Raw genomic sequence first — 16,783 nt, forward strand, 5'->3', positions numbered from 1 at the left:
GACCTCCAATTGCAATTCAGCGAGACCTATGATCTCCGATATTACTCAGTGCACAAGGCCTGATTCATCCTGAACTTCAGTAGGCCATATCTCTCAAATCACAAGTGCATTTCTGCACTTTCTCATACCATTGGAAATCTCTTCCAGAGAACTTTCTAATGAAAGGAGTCCAATTAGCCACTAAGCCCATCTTCTACCTTAAAATAAGGCTTTAAAGTATTTACCTCATTGGAATCACAATCACCAAGGCATGAAGCCCCATCATCAGGTTGAGCCTTGTTTGACATTAATGCCAACACTTACACAGCCAACCACCTTCATACCATCAAATGTCCAACAATATCCCCCTTTAGCATTGATGGCAACACTATAGACTCCCCCTCAGTTTGGCATGGTCTTCTATGGTACCAAATTTCTCCCCCTTTGACATCAATGGCAAAGAAAGCTTCACTTGCACTCCCCCTAAACCTATGTAGCCTACTCTGCCATGAGTTCCTCTTGTTACTTAATATTTTGTCACACCTGATGTTCACTTCCTGTTCCATATCCCGAAGTGCCAAAACATTGACAAATGTGCAACATATCCATCATGATATACAGACCAAAACCTCCTTGAAGAACCAAAAGAAAACTACCCTGAGTCAATTCTGAAGAAGGTTATCTAAAACCCTAATTTTTAGGGCTAGTTCACTTTTCTCCACTGCCTACCTGTGCTGATGGCAAGTTGCAATGTTTTACCCTAGCGCTGCTAGCTCGGATTTTGATATCAAAATGCGTGCTAAACCTCTTCTGGCTGGTTTTTCCAAAATCAGGGATAAGCTTCATGTGCTAGAAACTTCAAGAACATCGAGATGGATATTGGTTGTTGTAGATATGGTCGAGTTCTCCCATTTGGAGCTCTTGATATTATCATTATGGTATTTCCCCTTGAGATGTGAACCTTCCTCCCTCTTTTGTGGATCCCTAACTCCCTCTCCCTTCCTATAAATCAACTCCCTTCCATCCCCAAATGGTTTGTCATTGATTGGCTGCATTCCTATACTTAGATTATGCTCAAATGCTACCCATTCTAATTTGGAGGAGTGCTTGAAGAGTATTTTCTTGAACTTGGACATCTACCAAAAGGAGGCCTCCAACATCAAGGCATAGGCTGTATGCTTCCCATTTTATCTTATTAATATATACATCTGATGTTCACTTTCCATAATTGTGTAAATGTTTATACTTTTAGCTTAATACTCCTTGATCTATTAAGTAGTTTATGTTTGATATATGCCATATATGCTCTCGTATCTTGCATTGCTCTTTGATCTTTCTTACAGGTACTCGGATGTGAAGAAAAAGTATAGAACGAGTCTAGAAGCAAAGGAAATCAAAGTCATCTCTAAAGGATTGAGTGATTAACATCAGAGCGAGGTAGACCACTCTCTCTCTGCATTTGTTAAACATAATCTAGGAAAGTGTATGCCAAGTTTGTTTAATTGGAATCTAGGAAAGTGTATGTCATTGGGCTAGAGAGACCGCCTCTGCCCGTAAAGGGGATTTATCTTCACAACAAAATGGCGACTCCACTGGGGAAGCTATAACCTCTTCAATATATTTTCTCATATGATCTCTTGATTAGTTTGATCGACCATTGAGTTTTCAATTAGTTTGAGTCTGTATAGCACAATCACTGATTGCTACCTTATAATGCTAAGTCTGGAGTGTTTTTGGAAATATTTTTTTATTTTTTTCCTTTTTCCTCGCCCAATGGGTTTTTTTCTCTGACAGTTGCGCTGATCCCCTTTTCAGCACGATTTTGACCATTACAACTGCGTTGATATCAGAGATTGGCTAAAACTTAGGGTTTCTGTCAAAATCTAGTGTGTCTGAGTGCTAGAGGTCTTTTCTTTGTCCTAGGTGATTGGACTTACTGATGTTTTGTCTAATTATCTGATTTGATTAGATAATTCTTGTCCTTTCAAGTGTTTGAGTGAAATTGGATTGATTTTAGGGTTTACAGGTCATTTGATTCAATGTCAATTGCCCCTTGTAAGTGTCACTAAGTTTGTGGTTTGTGGATTGGTTAAGATCTGGTTATCTGTTAAAATCATTCAAAACATTTATTTGCGTTAGTTTTAGTTTGTCTTTTACAAATTTGCTTTTCAATTGTGTTAGGTCATCTTTCATTTGAGATTCATCTTTGTTATTCATCAAGCATACATTACATTGCTTGGTTTACAAACTGAAAATAGTGTATTTGTTTATCTATTCAAAAGAGAAAAGTGAAAGACATTTTCATTAGGTGCTTTTGGATTTGATTTGGTGTTGCTTTGATTGGTTCATCGTTTGCATTAGGAGCATTTGAATAAAAAATCTCATTTTTTTCTTTATTTGAATCTAAATTATTGCATTAGAGCATCCAAAAATCAAAGAGAACATAATTGAGATAAATAACATCTTAGTAAAGTAAAATTAATTTTGCTTTCGATAGATTGCATATTGGATAGTGAAAGTGAAGTTTAGTTTTAGTTTTTGCATATTGCATTTGGAAAGAAAAGTTAGTGGAGGCATGTTATTTGATGCATTCTTTGTTGAAGAATGTTAATTTTAGGTATGTTCTATGCTTAGAGCAATTTATTTCAATTTTCACAGTTAGCTCAATATCTTTTCCATATTAGCAATCACATCAACATTAAAGTAAAATGCAGATAGAACATAAATATAAATCACAGGCCAAGACAAGAGGACATAAGATGTGGTGCTAGCCAAGGACAAACCCCAATGTGGGAAAATTCTTGATCAATTCTTCTTTTATGTTCTTCAATAGTTCAGAAGAGAGAAAGAGAGAGATAGTACATTTACAACAAAAGTCAACACATTGACTTATCTAGATAAGAGCATATATCATATCTAAGAAGATGATACATGAGATCAGTTGAAGACATGCTGCTTCAAATGATTCTCCAAGGTGACTCATTCACCTCTTATTGTGCTGCATCTCGTCATCATGATGCACCTCATCGTGCTGCACCATGCTGCACCCATCATCACAATGGTGGACCTCATGATTGTCGCACCTTACGCTGCACTGCTATCCCATGTGTCATGGTTGAACCATGTTGTCATACAACATGTCTCATGTGCTTGGAATACCATGCTTGCCACTATTAACCATGCTGTTCATGCTTGCTGTTGTACCATGCTTTCTATTGTACCATGTGCCTTCTGCCATGTCACAATTGCTATCCCACTTTGCCTTGCCATACCTTGCAGCTGTCCCATATGTCTTAGCATACCTGGCTACTGTCCATGTGTCTTAGCAGCACCATGTCACCTTGCTGTCCCATGCATGTTAGCAGCACTATGTCCTTTCTGTCCCATGCATGTTAGCAGTACTGTAGCCTAGCTGTCCTATTAGTACCGTTGTACTAGTTGCCTTGCTGTCCCATGCATCTAATTGTCAGTCCACAAACAACCCTCAATTTGTTGCATGCTATTGTTGATTTCTGCCTAGCGTTCTGTGCATGTACTTGACTGGTTAGGGAACACCAACTAGCCTAACATATAGGGAAAATACCACTGTTTGCCTTGCTGTCCTTAAAGGTGACTATGACCTCGTTAGGAGGTCCGTTCTATGTATCTCGTCCATCCAAACATCATCTCCCAATTCCTGTTAGTAGTCCCTCATTGTGGCCCTATGAATGTGTCACTAAAACTACCCACAAATCAATCCTATGACTGTGGCTGCCCTTTCAACAGTCCTTACTGCTGCGAGATGATAACAAGGAAACTCGACCCCTTCTCCAACACTTCGGACCCCTCCAAACAACGGCTAAGACTCCTACTCAATACGCTATCCACACAACTGTTCCTCGGCCTCATATGCCCAACATTATGCACTTGGAACAACCCTTACTTACCACGCTGTCACCTACAACAAACCCTCACTGCGGCCCATAAACTTGACTGTGTTAGGGCTGAATTAGATCAGTGTTTAGGGCTGGATTAGACCACTGTTTAGGGTTGGATTTAGGTCTGCGTTAGGACAACCTTTAGTCTGCGTCTAGGGCTTCCTTCCATCTGCATCTAGGGCAACCTCTTTTCCTCCAAAGAATAGGGCTTCCACTCCTAAATTTCTCTTCCACTAAATACCAAGACAAGTGGAGAGAAATCAAGATAGAAGTGTGTGTGAGAAATGACTCTCAAGTCATCTCCTTTTATACTAAAACGTTGAGCACATGTGGGGTTTATTTGGTTGCTGGCCGACCTTGACAAATTGTCTTATAATACAATTAAATTCATAACTCTGGGAATGCTTATCAGAATTTGATGATCTTTAGATCAATCCTACACCTCTCGATGAGAGGGATCCAAGAAAAATATCAACTTCCATAAATAAGATGATCCACATGGAGTTTGGCCCTAGTTTCCAATTTTAACATCCCCTCTCAACTAGGGAGAACTCCATCTGCTGATCCATCTGTCCAACTGTACTATCTCTGCCATCAGTGCCTTGCACTGATTTTTTCTGCTCTGCTCTCCTCTGCTGAACCATGAAGAAGAAGAATTGATTGAGAATGTCTCATACAATTCTCTACTGACCCGAAGTCATTTTTATTGATCCCAGATCAATATCACAAGATATTGTCTCAAACCACTCATACTGATCCCAGACCAGTTTCATTGATCCCAGATCAGTGGAGGTCATCCTAGCATAGGGAATACGGAAGATAAAATGATGCATCCATCGATAGTACTACTATGGTCCATAACCCCATTTCCCTGCTCATTGGCTAGATGAGAGGTACTTCCCATGAGTCCCAGATTGCATGGGTAGGATGCCTCGACAGGAGAACCATTCATCCTGTCCCTAAGTCACCACGGGGTATCACAGGGGAAGGCTCAACCATTCACCCTGTACACAACACACCATTAGGGGAGGGTGAGTCACCCTATGGTTACGTATTGCTCCAGTAAGTACCCCAAGCCCCCCTAAGCTTCCAGAGCTCAATGCATGCAACATGCAGGATCCTCATAATAGGGTCTCTCAACAACTCCAAGTCATTCAGGAAAGTCACAAACTTGACCTTTCCTAGGGGTTTTGACAAAATGTTTGCGACCTGTACGTCAGTCTCAATGCGATGGAGCCTCCTCGCTCATCGACATACCATATCCTAGATAAGGTAGTACCCGATGTCTATCTGCTGGAGAAATCATAGATACATGATTACTCAACAATCTAATCCCCCCCTGGGTGACACAAAGGATCACAGTGGTATCCATCATGTGTACAAACAACTCACTGAAGAGCTTCCACAACTAGGCAGCTTCACACGAGATCATACTCGTAGCTATGTATTCGGTCTTAGTGGTGCTTATAGCAACCGACTTCTGCTTCCTTCTCATCTAGGATATCGAAGCAGATCCCAAAGAGAACCAACACTCAGAAGTGCTCTTGCGATCCTCTACACTGCCTGTCGAGTTAGTATCAGAATAATAATGGTTGAGGCAAATTAATTACCTATCATTTAATTGTCAACCTGGGGGTTTCATAAAACTTGCGAAGCACGCGTGCACTATATATGCTAGAAATTAACTTTGTAGAAATTATCACTGTAGATCAATAGATTATGCAATATACTAAAGAAAAGTACTAGACCTACTTCTACAATCAAAATTTGCGGAAGCTTAATCAATTTGAGCTAGATCAATGAGAACACATATAACAGAGAAGAAGAAATCATACACATGAAACACAAAAAATACTGAGGGGAAAGCCTCAGCTAAAAACTCCACTATCTATAATATCATTCAAGTGGAAATATCTTAGGATTACACAAAGCTTTAGCTCACAAGATATTCAACTCTCAGTATAATCCCTCTACTACTCATAAACAGTTAAAGGATTCTCATAAAGCTTCTCCTTTGCCCTCCAAGCCTCCTATTTCCTTGCACAGTTTCTCCTGGGGTCCAGTGTTTCCACCTGTGTGAATTCACCTGTAGCTGCGCAGTCCTGAAGGAGATAATTCCTTCTACATGGATGAGTTTCCTTTATAGGAAAAATCCTCCAACTAATAGTACATTGTCCCATCATCTGATCTCAACTGGGTCTCTAACTGAACTGACATGCATGAGTTATTTATGAGAGAATATTCAGTTATCTCAAGTGCAGAAGTTACATGCATGCATGCATTAACTAACTAAACTCACAATTAGTTCAACAAACTATTTGAACTAATCTAACTGGACTTAACTCAGTTAACTGAGCTAACTAATTACAACTCAAAGTACAACTCATCATGATCTCCTTTAATCAAGGGATAACTTCCTCAATCAATGGAGAAATTGTTGCATGTCTTCACATAGACTTCATGTTTGATTTTCTACAACTAATTAACTCAAGATGAATTAATTAATTATTAATCAAACAGCTGCTTAGAACAAATTCAAATTTTACTTCTCAATTTTAGTTCAGGGACTAACTAAAATTGGAATCTATCCTGAAATGCTATTTATAGCAAAGCTATTTTTAGCACTTCCATTTTTCATTCCTTGTTGCTATCTCCAACACTAGTACATGAGATGCTATTTGTAGCATTTCTTGTTGCCATTTTCAACACTCCCTCTCAACAAGAAAGGCATTCAACTCGAACCCGATCCTAAACCTTTGGAATGTTCTGCATGCAACACTTCTCCCAAGTGTTGTTGCTTCAACAACTCTAGAAACAGAAAAAATCTCCCAACTGACCTCCCTGTTGGGCTAGAAACATCCTCTGATGCTGAAGCTTCCTCTGCTACTGACAAGTGCTCTCTCTGTGACCTCTGAGCTGCTACAACACTCCATGCATCTCACATCGTTGCACACCTCTCTGTGCCATCCTGCACTGGTGCAACACTCCTGTGCCTCTTGCATTGTTGCAGCTTGCTAGCTCTGCGATGTCTTGGGATTACTGCACTGTAGCTCTATCTACTGCTCCATCCGCATCTGTCTCTACCCACTCAGCCAATCCTGCTACTCTTCATCAGGGCTCCCATAGCAAGGTCTAATCAAAGAGGTTGGGTACCTCAATGGTCCTGCCCCTATTCCAGCCTTCTTGGGACTGTCACTCCACATCGCCCCACCTCCAACCTGGAGGTATGGATACATGTGATCCCTCTGCCCACTTGGCTCGAAATTTCCCCTTACTAGAGGTCTCTGCATGAGGGGATGCCTCCACTTGATCTCCTCTCGGCTTCTCCAGTTGTGGCTGCTCTACAACCTCCTGAAGCTGCTTCACCAATTGTGGCTCCTCTACAATTATCTGATACTTCTTCTGGCGCTGCATGTTGAGAGGTAATGTACTCTCCCACTCAACCACCAAGTCTCCAATAGTTGCCTTGCTCCTCAAGGCTTTGCATGCATCTTGAACCTCAAGAGCATATAGGTTATTGACTCGTGAACGAATCTGCTTCACCTGTCTCATGGTGACGTGTCTAAGGAAAACGTTTCCCTTAGTGAAGACTACATCATAGCCTTTGTCTTCCATCATAGCAACAGGCACAAGATTCTTCTTCAGACTCAGTACATACTTTACATTAGTCAGGGTAATGCGAGCTCCATGCTCCCTCTGAAAAACAACTATGTCTACTCCTGAGACATTATACTTTTCATCATTACCCATCGCTATGAGTATATGGAGATCTTTCTCCTCCAAGGTACTGAACAAACTCTTATTGTCAGTCATGTGGAATGAAGCTCCACTGTCAAGAAACCAACCACATCCCACCATGGATGAAACCATGCATGCGAAGAGGGTGAAATCCAACTCGAACTGTGAGGCCAGTCCCTCACCATCTAATCCCTCCTTGGATCCCATCTTGGATTTCTTCAGTGGACAATTTGTAGCAAAATGGCCCACCTCATGACAACGAAAGCATCACACTTTCGATTTGTCAAACTTCTTCCCACCATAGGAAGAACTCGATTTGGGATGAGAATCCTTCTCCTTCCCTTTCTTTGCCTTACTTGCTAAGGCGCCGTTTTCTTCATCCTCCTTGGATGAAGAACCATCTCTGGTACTTCTTATTATCTCCTCCTGCCTCAAATCCGACCAAAGTCATTCCCAATATGGCAGTTTCTCTCTTCCATTTACCGAGTCTTGGTAGCTATGCCAACTCTTAGGAAGACAGAGGAGAGAAAGACTCACCATGTCATCATCAGCTGTCGTGATCCCTACACTTCCAAGCTCATCCTTGCAGGTGGGTAGCTTGTTCAGATATGTAGAGATCGGGTCGCCCTTTTCAAACTTAATTTTCTGAAGCTTGTCTTTCAGTGCCAACTTCCTTTGATCACTGCTGTTCTGATATAGATCTTTCAATGTTTTCCACATCAAAAATGGTGTCTCCTTCCCATGGAGGCTCGAGACAATATGGTCTCGAACTCCCTCGAGGAGGATTCTCCTTGCTCTAGCCACACATTTCTTCCATTCCGCCAATTCTATAGCATTACCTGCTGCCAGCTTGGGGACTTTTTGATCAATGAAGTCCTTTAGACCATTGTCCTCTAATACTGCTTCCATGCGATCCTTCCAGGCTATATAATTTGAGCTGCCATCAAGGGCATACTCGAGTCTTAAATCGCTGAACGCGATTGGTGAAATTGAGATGTGATAAGAAATCGATTTCTATAATCAGGAACTTGAAACTTCGAACTTCTCCCTTCTTTGTATACTATTATTCGCTTTGATCACCTTTGCTCCGATACCATGTAAAACTTTTTCTACAAAACCTCGCTCTGATACCATGTAGAAATTCTCACTGTAGATCAACAGATTATGCAATATACTAAAGCAAAATACTAGATCTACTTCTACAATCAATCATTGCGGAAGCTTAATCAATTTGAGCTAGATCAATCGGAACACATATAACAGAGAAGAAAAAATCATACACATGAAACACAGAAAATAATCAGGGGAAAGCCTCAGCTAAAAACCCCACTATCTATATTATCATACAAGTGGAAATATCTCAGGATTACATAAATCTTTAGCTAACAAGCTATCCATCTCTCAGTACAATCCCTCTGCTGCTCATAGACAGTCAAAGGCTTCTCACAAACCTTCTCCTCTGCTCTCCAAGCCTCCTATTTCCTTGCGCAGTTTCTCCTGGGGTCCAATGCTACCACCTGTGTGAATTCACCTCTCACACAACACATTAAACTCAATAGTAACTGCGTAGTCCTGAAGGAGATAATTCCTTCTGCATGGATGAGTTTCCTTTATAGGAAAAATCCTCCAACTAATAGTACATTTCCCCATCATCTGATCTCAACTGGGTCTCTGACTGAATTGACATGCATGAGTTATTTATGAGAGAATATTAAGTTATCTGAAGTGCAATAGTTACATGCATGCATGCATTAACTAACTGAATTCACAATTAGTTCAACAAATTATTTGAACTAATCTAACTAGAATTAACTCAGTTAACTGAGGTAACTAATTACAACTCAAAGTACAACTCATCCTGATCTCCTTTAATCAAGGGATAACTTCCTCAAACAATGGAGAAACTGTTGCATATCTTCACATAGACTTCATGTTTGATTTTCTACAACTAATTAACTCAAGATGAATTAATTAATTATTAATCAAACAGCTGCTAAGAAAAAATTTGAATTTTACTTATCAATTTTAGTTCAGGGACTAACTAAAACTAGAATCTATCCCAAAATGCTATTTATAGCAAAGCTATTTTTAGCACTTCCATTTTTCATTCCTTGTTGCTATGTCCAACACTGGTACCTGAGATGCTGTTTATATCATTTCTATTTTTAGCATTTCTTGTTGCCATTTTCAACAAACTTTCAATTTAGATCAATCTAACTACGAAACCAAATAATGAAAACCAAATTCACCTATTCTAATTCAACACTCAATTCAAAATAAATTATAGTAAAATTATAGTACAACGCACGAAATTGAAATCTTAATCTTTCAATATTGCAGGAACTGAAAAGCACACCACTCTTTCAGAAATGAAAGCAAAAACAACCATTCTTCACCTCTCACATAGGAAAAGATATGAAAGCAAATAAAAACAAATGCTTTTGACTTCTAGGTAGAAAGTAAATAAAAACAATCACTCTTAACCTCTCACACAGGAAAAGATATGAAAGCAAATAAAAGCAAATGCTCTTAACGTCTAGGTAGAAAGCAAATAAATACAATCACTCTTAACCTCTCACACAAGAAAAGACATGAAAGAAATAAATCTTAATCTATGAAAAACAATAAATCTCACACATTGTAGGTGGCCAATACAAAAGCATGAGAGATGGAAAGTTGAGAGGCTCCAAATGCAAGCATAACCAAATCAAAGTGAACATCAATCATGAGCATGGTGCCAAATCCAATTTCTATATTCAAAACATGAGCATTTGGATTCCAAGAGATAAGGAGGTTCTTTTAGGAGCTGGAGGATTTGGATTCTGTGGTTCGAGTCCTGCTCCCGCAAGCATGCCCTGCTCGCTTTTCGAGAAAGGTGAGCTCAAAATATCTTGGCCTCCACGGCGGCTCTCTCTTACCATTGGGCTTACTTTCTTCCCTTCGAAAGCGCCCACATTGATTGCCGCACCTAGAATTGCAGTCCCCAACTTTACACATGCCTTTGAAAGGAGAAGGCTCTCCTATTTATACAAAAATATAAGAAGCTACCTCATTAATGGAGGTCCACTATTCTCTCCCTAGATCCCTAGAAAATCTCATAGGGTTACAAATCAAATAGGTAATGATTAGACACATATCCTCTTTGACCTTTATCCAAATATTCTTCCATATCTCGAAGATAATTCGAATTTGAGCATTGGAAGCCACATAAGGGTGTCTTGGAAGCTTCCAAATGACCTACACATATCATGAAACTCAAGCCACTTTCAAGTATTACCTAGTATATGTCATTTTTCTAAGTTTTAACCATTTAATTCACTTATATACTAGAAATCATTAACTTTTGGAAAACACAAAGGTAACCCATATAGTTATGAAAATGGAGGCTAATGAAAGGTTATATGGTCATGGAGTTGTGACATGAGTGAAATGGTGGTGATAAAGGTTAAAGTGGATGATATTTTGAATACATTTTGGAGACTCTACATTCCCCTCAATTGACGCTATTGCATGTCCTCATGCAATCTACTGCTGTTGAAAAATGTGCAACAAGAAATGTTAAATTTAGAATGTGCTAAAAATAGACCTACTAAAAATAGCATGTCTAAAAATAGCAGTTTGGCTAGTGAGGTCATTGGCCACATTGGGTGAGAAGTGAAACTGTTAAAATAGAAAGTTCTAAAAATAGCATTTCTGGGTCCTTTCCTATTTATAGCAATCCCTAGTCTATCTATAGGAAGTAAAATTAATTTTGGTCTTACCAACAGTTTGGAATATTAATTAGTTAATTCTCTATGAGTTAATTAGTTAAGGAAAAACAAACTTGAAGTCTTTGTGAGAACATGCAATTATTTCTCCACTGATTGGGGAATGTGTCTTTAATTTCCTCCACTGATTGAGGGAATAAGTATGAGTTCTATAATGAGAGAATCAATTGACTTAGTCCTAACTAGTCAAGTCTAGTTAGATTATTTTAACAAGTTGTTAAAATAATAAAATATAGTTTGTTAATGGTTGCATGCATGTGACAACTATTATTTTAGATAACTGAGGATTCACTCATAGATAACTGTTGCATGTAAATTCTGTCAGAGACCTAGTTGAGATCAGATGTGGGACAATGTGCTATCAGATGCTTAACTATTTTTAGCAAGTAGTTTTTGCATGGTTGAAGAACTAGTGTTCTCAAGGAATACATAGTTGGACCATTGGTTGTTTTTGGTATGTTGGAATTAATAGCATATGCTTTTGCTATTATTTCCTAAGCAAACTACGTAAGGACCATAGGGAAAGCCTATATAAACAGGGCATGGTTGGTTCATGAGACATATCTTCATATCTTCATAGTTCATTGAGAACTGGATAGCTTGAGAGCTGATTCTTTTTGTATTGTGAAGAGGATTTCCACTTGATTGATAATACATGGTTGGCGTTTTATGCTGGTGCTTTCCCCTGGATATATCTTGTGTTATGTGTGATTATTTCTCTTGATCAGTTATGCATGTTTCTACTTGATGTTGCTCATGAATTCGATTATGCTTCCACTTAATGTCTTGTAGAAGTAGAAAAAGTATTATGCTTTAGGACATTGCATATATCGGTTTGTTCTACAGGTGAAATTTCTAGAACTGCATTGCTTAGTCATGATTTGCTTTTGAATGAACTTGGCTTATATCATATGTCCTTAAACTTTGTATTTGATAGTATTCGAAAATTTTATTTCGTTTTGTAAAGTATTCCTTGTCATACATTGAATTGCAACATGTTTGGTTGGTTCTTGTGTGACAACCCAATCTTAATTGGTATTGGTTCTTGTGTTTCAATACCTTGTTTCTTTTTGTTGCAGCAAGATTCATTGAACATGTTTAAGAATGCATGAATCAACCATATAATATGCTCATTATCTAGACATTTATTTACAAATCACATACATTTTGAACCATAATGCATTCATAATTGATTATGATGAGTATGTTAGGATGAAATGAAGTGAAATGGAATGAAGTGATATGGATGTGATAATAAATGGATGTCCCTTCCCCCCAACTAAAGGTGTTTACGTTTTTTTTTTCAAATGAGAAAGGAAATATGGTGAAGTATTTTCCAAAAATTATAATTTTAGTATTCAAGGAATTCTCGGATTAAAAGCTAGAAAAGAACATACCTTTACTTACCTAGGAAGTGGACAAACTGTGCACATGTAGAGAAGTTGTAACAGCTGCTGGATCATGGAATAGAATGTAGAATTTCATCTGCTTCTTGGTTGCATAAATAGTGGATGAGGTGGTGAAAGTGGATTCTTTATTTTTGCTGCTAAATCTGTTGTATCTGCTGCAAAATGATGAAATGATATAGTATTCACCTGCTACAAAACTTGATGGTACAATTCTAATCATGCGAATAAATGTGTTGTTATCGAGCATGAAGAAAAGTCATTGGATTACCGGCCATTGATGAATGCCATTAACCAATGCAAGGTAAACTCGCCATTAATGTCAACTAGTGCCAAGGTACCTAAGTACATATTGCGAAGTGCGAATAGATGAGCTGATTTCGAGCCACTTCCAAGATCCAATGCTCAAGGGACATTGATGTATTCCCATGATTGTAGGAGAGAGAACTTGTCATTGATGCATACAAGCCTCAAGGTACTAATAAGGACTCTAGCCCTGAACCTAGATAATGTGTTGATGTCGATAGGCCAAGACTTGTTAGAAGGGAGGCCTTAATGAATCCTCCATCATCTAACGCGAGTATGAAATGACGATTTTGGAAAGACTATGAATGAAAATTTTTGCAGTGGATCAAGGTTTATTTAATGGAAAGGAAAATGACAAGAGGGTAAACAAGTGAACGAAAAGAATAGGAAAAATCAGCATGTAAGCGAGCTGAATGTCTCTATTAATGGTTAATGAATGGAAATTATGGAAAATGTAAAGGAAACATGCGACTCTTTGTAAGGAAAATGGTGATGGCAATGCTTAGCGAAAATGCTTGGATATCTTGTGAGTTTGGAGAGGAAAAATGATGGCATTTATGGATGATAGAAATGGATTCAATTGGTTTATGTCTCTTGAAATTGGTCGTAGAAAACCAATCATGCATAAATTGGCCTCCTTCAATTCTTCGATTGTCTTAGAACTTGAAAATAAACATGGCACTAACATTGCAACAAACGTAAGTGTGTTCAAAGAGAAGTGATCAATTTCTCTAGGTACATACAAAAAATTTGCATAATTAATAGGTTCATGATGTGTCTTCATTTCAAATGGTTAGTCCAATTTCATAATTGCGATAATAAATCCAATTTATAAAATGATGATATGCACAATTTCCTCAATTTATGTTTGAACCATAACATTTTATAAAGATAAAGAAATATTATTTGTGAATGCTTGATGATTCCTGCAAAACAATCTTCGATAAAAAATTCATCAATCGATCCTGTAGATAAAGCGCCTTCATAGTTCTTCTTCTTTCCTGCATCATGCTTGAAAACATAATCATTAGACAAAACCAATAAATTTTGATCATGATTTTCTGATTAGAATGCATTGTTGACAAGTAGATCATTGAGTTAAATTCATAGCTGCAAAATTGTTTTCCAGTTGCAGAATTGTAGTTCAGCTGCAGAAGTGTGCAGTTTCTGTAGCTATAATCCTGAACATATAGTTAAGTACACACAACTATGCATTTTTTTTTTGTTACGAACAAATAGCCAGTCCAATCTTCAAATTGATCAATACCTCTTCTAGAAAAATTAACAATTTTTTTTACAATCAAAAATTATATTTTATTATAGAAATAGGGGAGCCTGGAGGTATCATATTCTATATTTATTTAAGGAGAGTCTACAAGATCTAGACGAGACAGAGTAAACATCTAACATATACATATATTCATATGCTACTCCATTCCTTTTTTTTATCGTCTCGTCGATGTTATATCTGCATTCCACTTTTTGGTGTCAACCGAAGAAAATGAACGTAAAGGCATAGGCCAAAATCGACCCACCCATTGTGGAGATGAATCACAGAGAAATGGAAGAAATGGCTCCTGTATCCAAGCCCTGACTAGGACTAGGAGCGCCATCAAAATCATTTGTTGTAACTCCATAGGTGTAGCCATTCAACAATATTACCATAAGTATCACAACTTGAATAAAAAAATGAGCAACTAGATGAGTAGAACCTGGAATTGCTAATCTCAAAGACTCTATGGCAACTTTTTATATATAATCACAACCACTTAAGATGTCCTCCAACACAAGCCAAATACTAGAATTTTAATTGAATGTTACAGAGGGGGCTAGAAAGAATGCAGAGTTCAGAAGCTGCGAGAGTCCTTCAATCCATATAAATATCGCTTTCTTCTTCTGCCTCCGTTGATGCCTCTTCTTCTGACTGCGTTGCGTTGCTTTAGGCCTGGTATATTGGAACTTACCATAGTGTGCAGTCTTTTGTTTGTAACATTATGTTGCTGGGCAAAACTGAGGATACTTCTTTCTTAGCATCTTTCAAAATTGCATAGGAGCAACAACTCGAATGCTTCTACCCAACTCACCAAGTTGATAATCGATATGGTATTGCTCAGCATCTTCGTGGCGGATCTACCTCTTGTAGATCAGGGAGACCAGATCAGGGCCGCAACTGCCTTTGTGCATTAATTGCAAACCATTTTTTTTTCTCATGCAATTTGCCAAGTTAGGATCCAGAGAACCCCGATATCTTCCAATTGGTTAAAAATTTTAGAAAATCATTCCAACATTTTATAATGACACCGTTCTGAGAAAAACCCACGTTTTATTTTTTTGAAATTTATTTTCATTTCACCAGAAATCGTGTTTTAAAACTGACGTTTTTAAGTTGCTCAGGTAACAAAAATCACTTGCTGGATTTTATAGAGATTCTTCCGGGCGGTTTGGAATGAATAGTGGAATCAGGTTGCTGGTTTGTCAAACAAAACATGGAAGAAACAATGGAGCCACCAAACAAATGAGCAAGGAGCAGAGCAGGAATAATAAACTCATGAGGCCTTATATACGTTTCAGTTTTCCATGTTCTTGCCTCGCTAAGGTTGAATGCCAGGTTTCTACTCACTCAATTTGAATGTGTAATCTATGAATCAACAGAATCTGAAATTGAATCTGAAGTTGAAGAAGCAGTTACAAGATTCTCACATCCAGACATATATGACCCACGTAGCTATTGTAAAGTCCATACCAATTGTGTTATGTGTTCCCCTGAGCTATAGCTAAGAAACTATAAAGTTTTGTCCATTTTCTATGAGGTGGCTCAATTGTCCTAGAGTTGCTTGAAGGACTTTCGTCAACCAGACCACAGGTAAAAAGTTGAATCGTAGGGAAAATGAAAAAAATAAGAAATACTACATCGATCCACAAATCAGACAGTGCATCGGAATGCTGTGAAAGAATTATATGGATAGGGAGCCTACTCTCGAGGGACTAATATGGATCATTTGGGTTAAAGACTTATGATACCTGGATTGTGGATAGGGCTTAATTTAAAAATTGGTATATGTCAAGCCCTTCAAAACAGAGTTTTTGATGATGGATGTAGAATTAAATCAGGCTTGGTTGTAGAAACGAGTCATTTTTGCAACTCCTAAAAAAAAAGGGAATAGATATGCAGCGATTTGAAGCAAGATTTATATATGATTTTTTTTTAATGATGAATTTTGGATTTTGATTTTTAAGCTAATGATTTTTTTTTTTTTTTTACAGGTCGCATGATAGCCTAAATTTTCAATTCTTTTGGGAATGAAAAACAGAGAAGAGAACTGATATCAGAATTTTCATTTTCCTTATTCAAAAACATGATTTTTTTTTTTTAATCAAACATGATTTTTTTTATTGAAAATATTTGTGACGTTAATGAAAAAATGCAAGAAAATAAATAAAATTCTAAATATTTTAAAGTAAAAAAATGCAATCAAGAACTTAAAAAATTGTAATCGAACTTGATTTTATTTTTCCTAATTCATCTACTTAAAAGATTTATTTATTTAATTATTTAATTTAATTTAATTTATTTATTTATTTTAAGTATATGAATGTTTCCAATGGAGCCATTTACGGATTAGACTTTCTAGAATGTTCATATCCAAATTTGCAAAATGTACCTGATTGT

The sequence above is a fragment of the Pinus tabuliformis genome, chromosome 2_1, assembly GCF_031772625.1.
Source record: "Pinus tabuliformis cultivar Carrire ecotype Pingquan chromosome 2_1, CPIR1, whole genome shotgun sequence".
In the NCBI taxonomy this organism is placed as follows: domain Eukaryota; kingdom Viridiplantae; phylum Streptophyta; class Pinopsida; order Pinales; family Pinaceae; genus Pinus; species Pinus tabuliformis.